Below are 17514 nucleotides of genomic sequence, written 5' to 3' on the forward strand. Positions count from 1 at the left end.
ATGAGAGTAAGGGTCCCATTATCATGTACTTTCTGGATTTCATATGGCCCCAGCCATCGAGTCTGCAGTTTCCCCGGGAAATCCTGAAACCGAGAGTCATATAACAGAGCCCAGTCCCCTTCGTGAAAGACTTTGTTCTTGATAAGTGCATCATGCCATTTAGCTCGCTGCTGTTGAATAAGTGCTGTATTCTGTAATGCAGAGAGCCTTATTTCGTCCAATTCATTAATCTGTTGTAGTCGATTGATTTGTGCCTCACTTAAATCTAGGCCAACTTCCTGTGCAGTTCGTAGGGTTTGGATTTCGAATTCTATGGGGAAAATAGGTTGTTTCCCAAACACTAATTGATAGGGTGAATAACCAGTGGTACTTCTCCAGGTGGTTCTATAGGCCCAGAGTGCTTCAGGTAGTCGGGCGGCCCAATCACGCCTATGTGAAGCAATGGTTTTTGTTAAAATTGATTCTATTACCTTGTTGCTGCTCTCTACTTGCCCATTCGCCTGTGGGTGATATGGGGTAGTAATTTTGTGCTGGACGTGATAGTTGTTAAGTGTTGCAGCTAATTTGTTTCCGGCAAATTGAGGTCCTCCATCTGTAATTATTTCTCTCGGAAGGCCATATCTTACAAACAAATGGAATAGGAATCGAACTACCGAATCTTCTGTAGCTCTAGGTAACGCTTCGGCTTCAACCCATTTGGTAACATATTCTGTGGCTACCAAGATATATGTTCTCTGATTTGATGATGGGTTGATGGGTCCAATGAAGTTAAGAGCCCACTGTTCAAATGGTTCAATGACCAATTGTGGCCTCAGAGGCATCTCGTCGGCTTGACCAGGTCGTCCTGCTCGCTGGCAGCTGTCACAGGTTTGAACGAATTTCTTCACATCCTTAAAAATTGTAGGCCAGTAGTATCCTGTCTGCAGTACTTTATGTGATGTTCTTTTTTCTGCAAAGTGTCCCCCACAAGGTCTGTCATGACAGGCTTTTAAGATGTCAAAAATTTCATCTTCTCGAATACATCTCCTGATTTGCATGTCTGCCCCTGTGTGGAACAAATAGCCCCCAATCCACGAAAATCGGGTACTCTTCTGAACAATCTGCTTACGTTCATTAGGGTTTAAGTGCTTTGGTAGTTTACCTACTGCAAGGTAATTGGCAACATCAGCATACCAGGGTGTTTGAGCAGCAACAACAAACAGGTGTTCATCCGGAAATTGGTCCTCTACTGCTGCTGCTTCAATTGGTTTTGGTATCCGTGAGATAAAATCAGCTACAGGGTTTTCCTTGCTGGGTCTATCTTTGATTGTGATATCAAATTCCTGCAATAAGATCAACCATCTTGTTACTCTGGCATTTGTAACAGGCTTATTTGCTAAATATTTAATAGCAGAATGATCTATATATAAAACAATGGGATAGCCTGTGATATAATGTCTAAATTTATTGACAGCATGTATTACAGCGAGGAATTCTTTTTCGGTGACAGTGTAATTTAATTCAGCAGGGGTTAAATTTTTGTTGATATAATAAATAGCATAAGGTTTTTTATCCTCCTCCTGTCCAAGGACTGCACTGATTGTTGTGTCTGAGGCATCAGATGAGATTTGGAATGGTAAATTCTAGTTTGGTCCTCGAAGGACTGGAGCTGTTGATACAAGCTTCTTTAAATCCTAGAAAGCGCAGTCACATTTTTCTGTCCACATGAAATCAACATTACGGGTTAGTGCATATAAAGGTGCAGCAATGTGTGAATAATGTTCTATAAATCGTCTGTAATACCCAGAAAATCCAAGAAAGCTGCGTACCTCCGTCTGAGTAGTGGGGGTGGGAATAAGCAAAAGAATCTGAATTTTAGCCGGATCTACCTGAATGCCGGCTGCTGAGACGTAGTTCCCTAGAATAAGCCCTTCTGTCATCATCATATAACACTTTTCGTGGCTTAAGCAAAGCCTGGTAGCAATGCAGCGCTGTAGGACTTTTTCCAGAGTGTCTAGAGCTGGATCAAAATCATCTCCATATGGTGTAAAGTCATCCATGTAGACTTCAATCCCATCATTTATTAAGTCTGAAAAGATGCTAAGAATGGCCCTTTGGAACGTGGCAGGTGCATTACATAGGCCAAAGGGTAGAACTCTATAGGCGAACGTTCCCCAAGGACAAGTAAAGGTAGTTTTGTCCTGGTCTTCAGGGGCAATCTGAATCTGATTGTATCCACTGAAGCCATCTAGGAAAGAAAAGAATTTCTTTCCTGCTAACGTGTCCAGGACTTGGTATGAATGGGAGGGGAAAATGGTCTTTTTGTGTGGCTTTGTTTAGCTCTCTATAATCCACACAAATCCTCCATTTCCCATTCTTCTTGGGTACAACCACAAGTGGAGAGACCCACTTACTATCAGAAATAGGATAAATAAAATTAACATCTAAAAGCTTCTGAAGTTCTGCTTTCACAACATCTTTTAGATGGGGGTTGAGTCTTCTTTGCGGTTGACGGACAGGTCTTGCATCTTTTTCTATGTAAATATGGTGGGTGCACAATTGGGGATCAATCCCTTTCATATCAGGGTAGTCCCATGCAAATGCTTCTTGATATTTTCGTAACAGATGGATGAGTTTTATTTCTTGGTCCGGTGTAAGGTTGGCATTGATGTTTAGTGTTTTTCCCGGTTCAATTTCCACTACTTTACTATTAGCAACAGAAGTCACAGGTATCGTTTGGTCATGTGTATCTTTCAAGGGGTCTTCTTCCAGTTCGTTCTTGAATGCAGCTTCTATCATAAAACACTGTGCATGAGGTCTAGATTCAGTTTGACTAACGAAGTTATTGATGGCATCATCTTCTGTTTGATCTTTAAAGTCTAGAGCCTTTTGTATAGTCAATGGTGATCTGATATTGTCAGTAAGGTATGATACAGGGTGCTAGTTAGTTTTTATCATTGTAAGACTGGGCTGTGCTGGAGGATATAGGAATAGATTTTTGATATTTGGTCCTTTGGTTATTGTCATATTCCCCTGCCGACAACCAATGTACGCATCGGCAGTGGCCAGCCAGGGTCTACCTAAAATTAGAGGGTGTCCATCCAGTCGGGTTTTTGGATTAATTACCAGGAAGTCAGTCGGCTATTCCCAAGAATCTACAGAGACCATGACATCGTATAGAGTTCCTTCTAGTCGCACTACAGATCGGTTAGCCAATTCTAACAAAGTAGAAGTGGGTTCTACCGATGTAATCCCAAGCTTTTGGCACGTAAAAGTTGTCAAAATATTAATTGCAGCTCCTAAATCAACTAAAGCATTAGTCAAAGTCTGTCCATAGACTTGAACAGTTACTATTGGGTTTCCCGGATCTTCATATTTAATGGGTATTCCTGATAACAAGTTAGATAAAGTACCGACTACTTGGACTCTTGGGTTAGTGGTTGGATTCCTCCTTGATTTCTTCATGCACAATTATTTTATAGTTTTTGCATATATAGGGATGTCTTGAATGGCTTGGAGGAATGGAATTCTTATGTACAGATTTTGTAACTCCCCCAGAATGTCAAATTCTGGATGTTGTACCGGTCGTGGTGTGACTAATCGTTCTGGGAAGGGAGGAGCGGGTGCATTTATTTGATGATGAGTCTGCTCCTTATTTACGTTCTCTTGTTGTAACAGTTGTTCTATTGGTAACTGATCTTCAATGTGCATTGTTTTATCTCCCTCTGTTTCTATTATTCGTCCAGATCTTAACTGAAGATCATTGCACTCCCTCAGTTCAGGTCCGATCTCTACTGATTCTATGATTTGGAGAGACTGGACCGGCCTATTATTAGGATTAGGATTAGGTTGGGCTGGGAGTTGCGGTCTCAGATTAGACTGGGGATTTTGTTGAGGGAGCGGAATAGTTCCTGCTGGCTGATATGTCAATCTTGGCCAATTTGTCTGCCAGGGTGAACTTTGTGAAGTAGGGGGGGGGGGTCCATTGCGGAGGGTATGAGTTATTTTGTCAATATGGTGGAGTGTAAGGAAAATTCGGCCAACCAAATTGGCTTAGCTGATTCATCCATGGATTTGGAGAAGGAAATGGTTGTGATGACCAGTTCGGAAATGGGGGTTGAGATTGATTTTGCCACATACTATATTGTGGAGGCTGAAAAGAAGAAGTCGGGTCTGAAAACATACCTGATTGCCTTGGTTGCCATTGGCGACGCTGGTTAACAAAGTATGTTGATTCTGGTTCTTCTTCTGCTTCCTTATATACTGCTTTCAATCCAGGAAGTGAGGGGCAACTTTCGGTAAGGTGATCTTTTGTACAGATGGCACATGTTTGAACTGTATCCAGCGGACATTCCTTGTGGCTATGCTTTCTTCTACATCGGGGGCAGAAGATCGCCAAATTCTGTTCTGCCTCAATCTGCTTCTGTTTAGCCTGCACAATATCAAGTTGTGTAGTTAATGTCCCCAGAATATCAGTTTTAAAATTTTCTAATAAATTGCCAAGTTCTACATGTGTTACTCCTTCTGTTGGTGCTTTGTTATCTCTGACAAACCGATCATATTCTGCTGGTTTTATCCTTGTGCTGCCTCTCGAACTTCTGATACATAGATCAATGATGTCAGCAAAATTTTCTTGATAAATATCCCCTTTTCCCATGATATTTAATGTTTCGATCCACTGCTCTTTCATGCCTCTGATTAATGTAGTTTTTAACACATTATCAGGCAGTGGTAATGATGCATAAGGCGACCTTTGTAAATTATACTGAAAACGTTCTACATATTCTTCTAATGTTTCATTCGGTCTAGCTATCATTTGGAATATTTCGTCTTTCAATTCTCTAGACCTACAGTAGTCTTGATATTTCTTTAGAAAAGATTCCTTCATCTACTCCCAGTTATTTATAACCCCACCACCTAAACCCATAAACCATCTTAAGGCTGCTCCTTTCAAAGTGGAGGGGAACAACTTTAATTTCTGGGGGTCAGTGGTGTAATCATATCCCCTACATAATACATCAAATTCAAATAAGAATGCATCCGGGTCTTCTGATGTAAGTCCATGAAATGTAGGAATGTGTTGAAGGGGAATTGCTTTCATAGGAGCATTTGCTGCGAAATCCACTATAGGATATTGTAATGTAGAAGTTTGAGTATTGGGCTGATTCTGCACCATAGGATCGAATATGTGCCAATAACCTTCCGGGATTTCTAAAAGGGTATTCTTAGGCTGAGAAGGTACGGTTTTGGTTGTCTTAATAGCACTTCCTTTGTCCGGAATAATGAAAGCTCCTGTTACTTGAGGAGATTGAATCCCTTCAATGATTTTTACATCGCTTCCTTTATTTGGGCTTTCTAATGGATGGATTATCCTAGGAGATCTTGGCTCTTCAACTTCTCCTGTTTCCCCTTCTCCTTCACAAAGATTGCTTAGATTCCCTTCCTGCAGTCGTTCTGGAATAGAATTTTCAATTTCTTGAAAGTCCTGTTCATCAGTCTGACTATGCACCTCAGCGAAGGCTATAGATGGTGATCCTATGGCCTGAAGGGAACCAGTAGGTTGTTTGGAATTGGTTTTTCTGAGACCTACTGATGGCTGAGATTCAGTTTTCTTATAGATTTCGTCTATGAAGGTCGTTCGGCCAAGAGTTATCGACCCTTTGGCTTTTTCGAGTTTGAATGGAGGTTTGATAATTTTTTCTGGCTTTTTCTGCTTAGTCATGCATTCTATAAACTACCAAATTCTATTCAACCCACAATTCTGCCAAGAAAGCGGACGGTGGAGCAGGGCTTTTACATGCTCCGTACGTAGGTTCTTACCTTTCGTTTTTAAAATCCAACTCTCCCCTAGCAGACTCGTACACTACTCTGTAAAAGACAAATGGATGTACTCTTTCCCCGGCAATGGCGCCAAAATGTAGAGCTGTAACAAGGGTCTCTTTCACCTCTAGTTATGCTACATTAATAAGTCAATCCGGGAACGCTTTGTTATTGCAAAGAGTAGCTCAATCCGAGGCTATTCGTCAGAGTAATGCTTCGTAGTACAGTGTCTAGAAAATACAAGAGTAAATGGATGCTAAACTATAACTAATTTTCTTTTAAAAGAAAGGAATCACACCAGGCGATTTATCAGTCAAGGGTGCGGAAGCGATAACCCATCCCTCTAGAAACTGATGGAAGAAAAATAGAGTATGGACCAAAGATCTGGGAGCTAAGCAGTGACTTGCTGACTCACTACAACTTTAGATCTTCTCTCACACCAAAACAATAAATGCAAGGAAATGGAACAGCAGAAAGTAAAATGGAACAGCAAACGGAAAGTGAACAGCAAATCTGAAATGGAACAGCAGTAAATGGAACGGCAATAAATGGAACAACAACTTAGTAAACTAGATCTCGCGAGTTAGAACTGAACTTGCTCTATTGAACTAAACTCCCATTCCGCAATCAAATAACAATCTTCAAAAGCAATTCCAATGAACTTTACTTTATGAGGCGATATTCACAAATGAATTATGGAACAACATTTATCATATATACACAACACACTTACTATAGCAATCTGATGATTCAAGAGAATATGACTATGTTTCCAGATAGAATAATATTACTTCCAGATTCCCACAAATAAGAGTTCAAATGAATCCAATACAACAATATTCAATATGAAGGCTCTGTAACAGAAACAGTTGGCTTAAATAGTGAACATGCAATCAACTCTGAAAAGATTCATTCACACAATACAGAGTCACTTACATAAATTTCCCGAATGAAACCATTAATGAATTAGTCGTAACAGAGCATGGAACAACATATGACAAACACGTCAGATTACCAAACTATATAAACAATCCACACAGAAACCAAATTATAATGATACAAAAGCAAGTGTCCTTCGGAGCCGGGCCCTTAGCTTCCAAGGATACACCGCCTTAGATTACTCCAGATGCAGAGATGAAATAAAGCACCAAGTCTTTGATATTAATGCATCAACAAAAGTACAGCAAAACAAGTCTTAACGAGACTCGATGATCAAAGTTCAAACTGAGACTTAAATTTACATATATGAAAAAAGGTCTCCTGAGCTTAACACTGCTGCCCCTTTTTATAAGAGTAATGGCGGAGGTATCTAGGTAGCAAAAATAAGCAAGACAGCGATCCCTCAGGATCAAAGATCCTGAGGGATTCGCCAAGCCGTTAATCCTTGATTTTCCTTTCCCTGCTCCGCCGAATCGATAATTCCTCTTTCTTTCCCGGGTCGTTCTGCTTCGATCCACTTGATCTCGTTCGCATCCGGTTCCCTTCCAAAGGGACAGCAATTACTCTTCCTTTGTCTTTTCCTCTTAAACAGTAATCCTTCGTTTCCACCCTTTTCTACATGGAAAAATAACAATTATCAGTGATTAAGCTTTTCATACTAATTGTCACATATTCTACTAAAAATGCTTTATCTCTTTAAGTTCATTATGCAGAAAGGGTTACAATTGCTACCGAAAAGTCACTAAATTGTTTGTCAAAAACATACCTTTCCAGAGCTCCACAATGACCATGATATGAAAAAGCTCACTTATATCTTTATCATTTTGAGACTCAATAGGCTTACTAGAAGAACTAGTACTTCCAGTAGAAGCTTCACCTTTCATTCCCATGGATGTGATTTTGGTTTTATCAACTGAATCAAATCCTAGATATTATTGAATAATTGCAGGGGTATTTTGTTTACCCTTGTTATTGAACTTATTTGGTCACATTTTTTAATGTAATTTCCAATAATAGTATGCATCATGGCCTTATTTTAAACAATGTTTATAGGTAAGTTTATCTCCCTCTTTATTGGTTGTAGAATTCCTTTTTCCTTTACCTTTAAACTTATCCTTTCCTTTGTCTCCATATTTGGATGGATTCTTGCTAGTCTCTTCAGGAACATTCTTTCCTCTTGATTCTAAATGAGTTGCCTAAACACATAATTCATCTAGATTGGTGGGATTAAACATAAGTATAATATGTCTTAAATAACTATGTAATGGACCTATCTATTTAAGGAGAGTATCTTGTGAAGATAAATCAAAACCCAAGATTAAAGCTCTTCTGCTAAATTCTTATGTGTAACTTTGGACACTTTGACCCTTAGCTTGTCTAAAATTTTTCCAATCCATAATTTATTTTTTCATATAAGCTAAAGGATAAAATTTCCTTCTTAATGAAACTATAAAATTATTCCATGAAGAGATAATTTTACCACCTTTCTTCAAATATTCTTGAGTTTTGGCCTCCCACTAGATGAGGGTTGCACTTTCCAAATGTTGAGAAGAAAGCTAGATCTTTGTAACATCGTCATCAATATTTTGAATCTTGCAATAGACTTTAATTTGATGAACCCAATTATCCAACTTTTGAACATTTACTTCTCCATTGTGCATAGGAAATTAAAACTTGACATCAAGCTTAAGAAAATGAAACTTAGCACGTCCTTTTGGAGATCGAGGAGGAGTATGTCTAGGTATTGAAGGAGGTGAAAAAGGAGGTGAGGATGGAGGTGAAGATGGAGGTGAAGGAGGAGGTGGAGGTGGAGTCTTGCTCCCATCACCACCATTACATTTTTTTTTATTTGAAATCTATTCTTGCAACCTTGTTGTCCTTTCATTGTACAACACTTTCACCATATCTCAAATATCATAGAAAGGCTTTATGAAATCTCTCTCATCCTCAGACATCAACTCCTGGAATTCTTCATGTGCCATGACTGGTGGATTTTTTGGAGTTTGTGACCTCCTTGAACCAATTTGAGGGTTTGGTTCTTCAACCACTCCTTCTTCTGTTATCAACTTAGACCTTGTAATCATTCAAGAAAACACCTTCAAACCTTCAAAACAACCATGCTCTAACACCAAACTGATTTGAAATTTAAAATTGAAGGTTTTTCTAAAAAGTTTGCAAGGTAGTTTATGTCTTGTGGGTAATGGATAGAAATTGAAAAAGCACATAAACTTATTAATTTTAGTTAAGCTTTACAATTTAAGTAGAGGAAAATAGACAACAAGCAACATCACAAAATAACAATTTGAGGATGGAGTTCACCCCTCCTGGGTTATGTCTCTGGGTCTAGCTTCCAATGTTGGCCCTTTAAATTATATGCTCAAAATGTCAATTAAATCAACATACAATGCTCATATAATAAAAATAATGTTGTCGTTGTGTCCATTACACCCAAAAAAACTTGTCTGGGCTCTTCTTGGGCTCAAAAAGGCTGAAAAATGGCTAAGATAGGCCTCCTCCAGTTTTATGTTGTCTGTCCTACAAAATGACCAAAATTGGAAAAAATGGAAATGAATTTACCTTTGGCAGAATCGTCAGGTGACAAACTGGCACAAGAGTGGTGAAAATTACTTTGAAATTGGTGAAATTTGTCAGACATTTAGTTGGGCACCACGACCGCACTTCCACCCCTTTTAATGATCATGTGGCACACAATGCGGCTAGGGTAATAGGACATAAGCCACACGTTTACGAACTTCCACGCTCTTTGTCATGTGATAGGTCATGTGGCTGCAGGCTAGGCGCCACGTGTCAACCCTCCTCCGTAGCCCCGCAGGTGGTTCCTCTATGTTCTTTCGGACCGGGTGCTGGTGCTTAACTGCTAGCTCCCTCCACATTGGCTTTGGTAGTGGGTATACACACATGGATTAGGGCTAGGGCCCTGTGCCCACCCCACCCCACTTTGCTTCCGCCAAAAAAATGTGGTATAACATATAACTCAGGGCCAAGGCTGGTTAGGTGAGCTTGCGAGCCTGACCCCCCCAAAAAAAACTATCGAACAACATGACAATAAATATAATGCCCCACTTCATATAACGAGCGACATGTTGTGGTATAACGGTAAGTCGAACGGTTTTCTCACCAGATGTCTCAGGGTCGAACTCGGCCGGGGTTGGTTGGTCCCTAACAATTTTTTTCATGAACTCTAATTACCACGTGGTGACCTCACATTGGGCCATGTGGCGTCTCTCGATTGGTCCAACAAATCTTCACCAACCAATCAAAATATGTTGACCTAACCTATATGATCTTGCCATGTGTTAGAAAGGGTTTGGTCTGTCTAACCAATGTACTTGCTTAGTCAACTGCAGACATTAGTGTCACGTCATTGTACAACCTGCCTAGTCAGCAGTCCAATCAACCCTACAAGTTGACATTTTAGTAGTTTGCCAAAAACTTTAGAAAACGATAACTTTCACATATTGTGTCGGTTTGAAGCGATTCAAGTGTCGTTGGAATTAGAATGATAAGATATATGATTCGACATTGGTTTCAGGATATTTTGAGCAATTTGAGTTTTGAGCATATTTTTGATCCTTTGGATTAGCCATTAACTGTAAATAGAAACCATGTTGTCATTAAGTTCCTACAATAGAACATCATAACGAGATTTAGAATTCCTAATTCTTTTGTTTTGGTAATGTTAATTATTTTTCATCTCTTAAATTCATTGAATTCACATTAGATGAGAGAAATTATACTACAACACTCTACAAACTATTATCCATAAGGAAATGGATTGGCTAAGTCCAAAAGCAATTTTAAACAAAACTATAAGCAATATCTTACCTATTCTTAAGAAAACTATAATTCCCTGCCCAATTCTTTGTGTGTAGATTGAGTCATGCCCATATCTTCTCTATGAACCTGATTGTATTCCTTGTTTATGGGAAAGAGTCTATACTATCACCCTAACATGTTTCGACATGTCCTATTATTAGCGGCAATTTCAACCTAAAAGTGGCCTACTAAGGAAAAATAATAGAATAAAAGTTATGAATTTTGGAGGGAAAAGAAGAAAACTATTTTTTTTAATTGTATTTGTGGCTTATCTCCTTATAGGTTTACTCAAATTTCAAGTGTAGACACTCGTTCGATGAAAAATTAAATTCCACATCCAACGAGTACGTATTATGCATAATTTTGAGAAGACCCACATTGATAAAAAAAAATTGAAGATATATTTAAAAAGCGTGTTTGAACATGCTTTTTTAATGGGTCTTCTCAAAAGTATGGATGATGGGTACTCATTGGATGTAAAATTTGATTATGCATTCAATGAGTGTCTACAATAAAAAATTGAGTAAACCTATAAGCCTGATATGCCAAAATACAATTAAAAAAAATAGATTTTCTTCTTTTCCCTCCAAAATATTTGCATGTACCTCTTTTTAAATTTAAAGGATTTTGATTGGTTTACATATTATGACATGGAGATTACATGAAAATTTCATTGGCGCTTTTAGGCTGAAATTTCCTCTAAGGAGTTTTTGTAAGAACCTCATAACCAATACTACCCTTCCTTGCAAAAGAGAATTAACATATTGTCAAAACTTGAGGAACAAAGAGACAAAGCACAGTAAATTTTGGCTTCTCACAAGTGGACAATTAAGAAGTGGTTTGACAACAAATCTGTTGGTGAGAAAGATTTCCAAATAGGCGACCTTTTACTTAAATGGGTTAAACCACATGAAGATAAAGTAAAGCATACTAATTCCCAACCCTTATGCCTAGGTCCCTATATTGTTACTAAAAAAGTGGGCCTAGGAACATATCACCTCTAGAATCTAGTGGGAGAAGCTGATCTTCTTCCAATAGCCAAATTTTAAAAATATACTTCACCCGATGACCATGATTGCCATCATTTGAACATAAATAAACATGTTTTTATTTCCAATATTCATTTTTATCTCTTGTTCCCTTTATTTTTCTTGGCTTTTAATCAACTTAGTTTCTCTTTGTACATAAATAAACCTTGCCTTGACAATGGACTTCATGCAAATACCTAATGGGTGTTTTTTTCATTTAGCTATACCTTTTAGAAATAGTGCATTTTATACCATGAATATTTCCGTAATGTATGAGATTGTTTCATAGTCACATGTAGTCACATTTTTCCTATAGATAATATGATCACTACTGAGTGGGGAACACATTGTGAACAGTAAGGATGCTGAGTGGACATTGATCCAATAATTGGTTTCTTTTAGAAGATTTATGCATCCTATAGGATCTTAAACTAAGCTTTGTTATAAATTAAAGCTCAATCTTGAGTAATGATACTAAGGAGACATATTAATAACAAGAAATATTTAAAGTTTATAAGGAACCATTCCAACAGTCATTCAGGATATGTCTTGCATCTTGTGGCCAATTATGTGAACAAAAGATATAACAAATAAATTAATATCAATAAAGAGGAAAGATAAATACTTGAGAATGCTTTCATTAGAAACTATAACATGCAAGCAACTTCAATGGGGCTATGGACACTTGTTGGAAGTGAAGCAATGTTGTGGTTCCAAGGTGACTCAATCTAGGCTATGGATGTTTACTTGTAGTATGGATACACCATAAAATCATATTTAATGCTTGATATTTTAATATCCTAGAGTATTTATGTTCTCACAATAAGAAAGTTCAAGTGAATAGGAAAGCCCTTGGTAAAAGTTATATCCTTCTAGTCCATCCTCAGGCTACAACCAAATTGGGAAAGAGGAATTCATGTAACTAAGCATTCCATAGTTTTGAGTCATGGGGATTACACAATAGGAACAATAAATTTTATAGTCACACCAATCACACATAACGATGAATAGAATATGGATAATTCTTGGAGATTCAAAGGTCCTACTATTGCTTCACCAATTGTTGTAGTTGTTGCAAAAAAACCCATCAATTTCACCCACTACCTTGAGCATGGAGGAATTGAGGGGCATACCTATTAAATTGGCCTAAAACCTAACTTGCCAAGCTTGGATAAAAGTCTTACATTGTGATTAACATTTTGATGACTTGAGATAGGGAGGAAGTCTTTTGGATCTAAGTGAGCATTAATGACTAATCCAACAACAAGGAGGAGCTCTAACCCTTATCCAGTAATAAAGAAGAACCTTGTAGTTCTTTAACATACTCATGTAACTCTTTAGGAGAGGTTTTGACTTGACTTTATTTGCGATTTTGAGTTTTGCTAAGGTAGTGTGTTGCTACACTAACCCTCTAGCTAGTGCTATAATTCCCATAAGACCCTAACCTTCATGTTATAACCTTACAATTGACCTTGTAACTTGGTTTTAGGTTCTCCAACTTTTGTGTAGTACCCTCCTAGACCTTAAGACAATGCTATAATACCCTTTTGGGCCTTAAGCCAGTGTCATAGTCTTGGGAAAAACCTTGTTTTATGTCTCACTCTTAATATTTTGACTTGTAAAGTTTCCATAGTGACATAATGTGCCTCAACCTAGTGCCATGGCATGCTACGAGGTGTTAAGGTAGCACTACATCCTTTTAAAATAGTATACAAACCAAATATTTTCCTCTTGTAAACCTCCATAACACTCAATTGAGCCTTTAGCTAGCACTGTAGCACCCATATAAACCTCATTTTAGCCATATGGCATCATTATTTTCTCTCTTGAGATCATCCTTTTACCTCCCCACTTCTCTATAGCACACCACTGAACCTTAGTGGAGTGATATTACACAAAATTGAGCCTCATCTTTGTGCTACAATGTTTCTTTAAGCCTCAAGCAAGCAACATAATGATAAATTCAAGATTTTATCACACCTTCAAGGCTTATTCTTGAGCTTCATAAAATCAAATTAAATTAACAAAAGATACAAGTGAAGTTGAATAAATAAATTGCTAAAGTAATCAATGAAAAAGCTCTTGAGAAACTCTTTAAAAGAGGCTCATAACACTCTTATTTCTTCACACCAATTGGTTGTCTTCCTCAAGAGGTCAAACCACAGGATTGACGAGGAATTTTACATCATCTTTCGCAATCAACATTAGTTTCAACCATGTCAGCAAAAGTAATTCTCCTTTTTATTCTTATTCAACTCGATTTCATCTCTTATAGTTGATTTAATTTATTTATTCACCTGATAGTTAGTTGAATCGCTAGAAATAAGTTTGCTTTAGATTTTGACATATAAATGGGTTTAAATTTTATTTTAAGTAATATTTTCATTGATATTGGAGTTTTTTCAAGTTTTTCCATTCAATCCTCACCTTAGTAAACTTAGTGTGAATTTTACAATATCGTACAACTCATGGAAAAGGAAAGAAAAAATACCTCAGGTAGACTCTAGCAATAGAATTTCAACATATAAAGGTTCACTTAAAACATATTTGGTTTCATCTTGACCTTCTCTTGTTAAATTCAACCTAGAAGGACATCCAGACTGACTAATGTTTCTTTCTTTTCCTTTGTAGTGTTTTTGTATGAAAGCCATGCCCAACAAATACTTTGGAAAATTCCAACAACTCTCAACTTCTATTCTCCTCAACTACCTAGGGTTTTATTTTATAGAGAACATAGGGCTTTAGAATATGATCTCTTCTTATACTATCCATTTCATTTTTTTGTTAAATTTTTGAAACTCTCTTCATTTCTCGAAGTGAGGTACATGAGAAAATATTTCTTGCACATAAACCATAGATTTTCTCTTAGTATCTCAATGATTTTCTTCATGAGAAGAAACTCAACTATCTTGGTCAAGATGGTGAGTCTAGAAATCCTTCTTTTTTCTTTGACTAAAACCCACTTTTTTGCTCAAACCTAGGTAACTTTAAAACCTAGAATCCTTGGTTACCGGCATTCTACATTTATATCTCATCTTTATAATGGGTTTTTTAAATTTATTTATTGTACTTTCAAGAAAATCATGTATATTTCCATGAAATGAGCTTATAGAGCTCTTGTAGCTAAGTCATATGATGAAGAATAACTTTCCAATTCCTTTGGACTGGATTTCTGGCACACTGCAATTTTTATTAATAATTTCACTACATATACCTAGTAAGAGGTATACAATATATTTCATAGAAAAAATTTTCCTACAGATGGTCTTGATTTAGAAATATACAAGACTGCAAGGAGATCCTGGCTACCAAACGTATTTTCACATGCATCTATGTTCCCATACATTTAAGTTGTAGAATGGATGGTGAAGCATGCATATATAGAAAAAAACATGATAAAAAATAGCCATGAAAAACCTATTTTTTCTTTCCACGCATCCATCATTGAAATTTTCTACAAGCTACCGAGGGAAGAAATATGCCTAGATGAAGATTGGTTGACCAATTTCTAAAAATTTCCCAAGGAAATACATAAGATATGGTGGACCAACAAGGATATTTTCAAGACAAGAGTAAACAATGAGTATCTAAAATATGTTGAACACCCTAAGTTTAGTTGGTGTTTGATATAATGTGTTAGCTGTATGGTCGATCCAATGCAGAGACTTTCCTAGAAGGTTTAGTTCCACTCATGTACAGGATGATGACTGAAGGACACATTTTCAATTGGGAAAACATATTATTAGGCTCCCTAAAAGATAATATTGAATAGGATAAGAACCTTGTGGAAGGCCAATATCCTCAGTTTTTCATCGCATCTTATCGTTTGGACATAGTCTATGACAAGATGCCCTTCCTAGCCATGGGTTGAAGGTGGACCATTCATGAGGACCTGGTCTACATTTACTACAAAATCCTTTGGGAATATCATTATATACCATCTTATTCACAAATTTGTTAAGAGTTCCTTGTATTCTAGAAATAGGTTATCCCATGTATAATAAAATCACACAAACAATGATTTTAATTAGTAATTGTTTTGTGGATTAAGATGGCATTTACACCAGTTTCTTTGGAGCAATGAAAATGTATCATCTATTACTTAGATTTTTAATCCAAGGATAATACTGCAAGAAATGGATTATCAAGTATATACAGGTGTAAGTGGAACTCTCTCAAGGGCCATGAAACATCCTTGGCCTCACATATATTTCCACATGAGAGCATATGAATTGAAGGAAGTCAATAGGGATCATGGCATATCATGTAAGAACAGGTGGGAATATCATTCAAAGACCTATGCAAAGGAAGGGAAGCAAAATAATGCTTTAAAGTTCACAGAAGTTATATTAAGAATAGGTTGCAATCCTACCCAATCAAAAGGAAAAAAAAATCTAGGAAAAGGCATAAGCATTTGTGTGTGAACACACAACACAACAAGAAGTGGATTAGAGGGACCAAGAGGAGAAGTTGAGAGAATAAAAGGCCTGACAACTCAAATTTCATATGAAGCTTCTAGTGTAGGTCAAATCTCAAACAAAAGCAACATGAAGAAGAAGAGATGAATATTGAAAGGGAATAAAGAAGCAAAGTAGAGGAAGATACAAAAGAAGAGGAACTAAAAAAGAAAAGGTGTATGGTTTCTTACAATGCATGACACTGGCTTAAATATAGCTTAGGGCACATTTTCCTAAATAATCATGACCCAAAGCCACGACTCTTTAATTAATTATTATTCATTTATAACATGCACATGATTTTTATTTTAAAAGAAATTTGGACTTTATGGTGTTTTGTTAAATGAATCTTAATATGGAGTTGATCAAATAATAGAAAGATAGATTTTTATAAACGTGGATATGAACTTAACAAAAGATCATATTTGTGCAACTCAAGAATAATTTACATCAAGACTAGAGTCATACATGAAAGGTGCTTCATTATTTTTAATGAACACATTCAATTTATTTCTTCAAATTTTTATCTATGCCAAATTGCACTTACCATGCTCAATTTTCCATTATTTATTAACAAAATGTTTAATGAAATATTTTTTAAAATCCAAAAACACTCTAAATTGTATACTTTTCCTTCTTAAAAACTTCACATATGCAATTCTTGCGCCGAAGGCACATTCTACAGCCCAATATGACCCCGATATGTAAGTATGTCTATGCACAAAGTTCAATTTTAGCTAATGTTGGCCAACATAAAAATTAAAAAAAAATAGAATCTAAAAAATGTTTATGTCCAATAAATAATAATAATAATATAAAAAATTAATGTCAACCCTAAACAAAAATGAAAATAACCATAGAGATAAAAAAACTACAATAATTATCTCATTCTTTTAATAGTTCTTTAACATTTTTTTTACCACATTAAAATTCCAAATTAAGTAAAATTTTAAACATCTTTACTCTTTACTAAATATTCAAAGTAAAAAGGTTAATTCAACACAAAGAATCCAAATTCTTGCTCCAGAATATTTTAATATTTCTTTTGATTAATTATTTGTAAAATGAATATTTAAAAGGAAAACCATATCTTATGGATATATTGAAATCTCTATAGACATAAATATTTCCATGTCAAAGTTGTAATATTAAAAAATATTCATTTAATGTAGTTTTATTATAAATATTATTAGCATCCCATGTAGAAAAACATCATTAAATCTAATATTAATATTGAAAGATTAATATTCAAATTAATATTATTATTCAATCTAATATTAATATTAATATTTTATATATTATTAAACTTAATAACTTTTAATTAATGAAATATTAAATTTATTATATTATAATATATATTAATATCTCATGATACATATTAACTCTAGATATATATGGGAGGAGAGAACAAAGACATAAAGTGATAGAGGTGGAGACATAGAGTGAGTGAGAGA

Source organism: Pinus tabuliformis, chromosome 3_1 (genome assembly GCF_031772625.1).
Source record: "Pinus tabuliformis cultivar Carrire ecotype Pingquan chromosome 3_1, CPIR1, whole genome shotgun sequence".
Classification (NCBI taxonomy): domain Eukaryota; kingdom Viridiplantae; phylum Streptophyta; class Pinopsida; order Pinales; family Pinaceae; genus Pinus; species Pinus tabuliformis.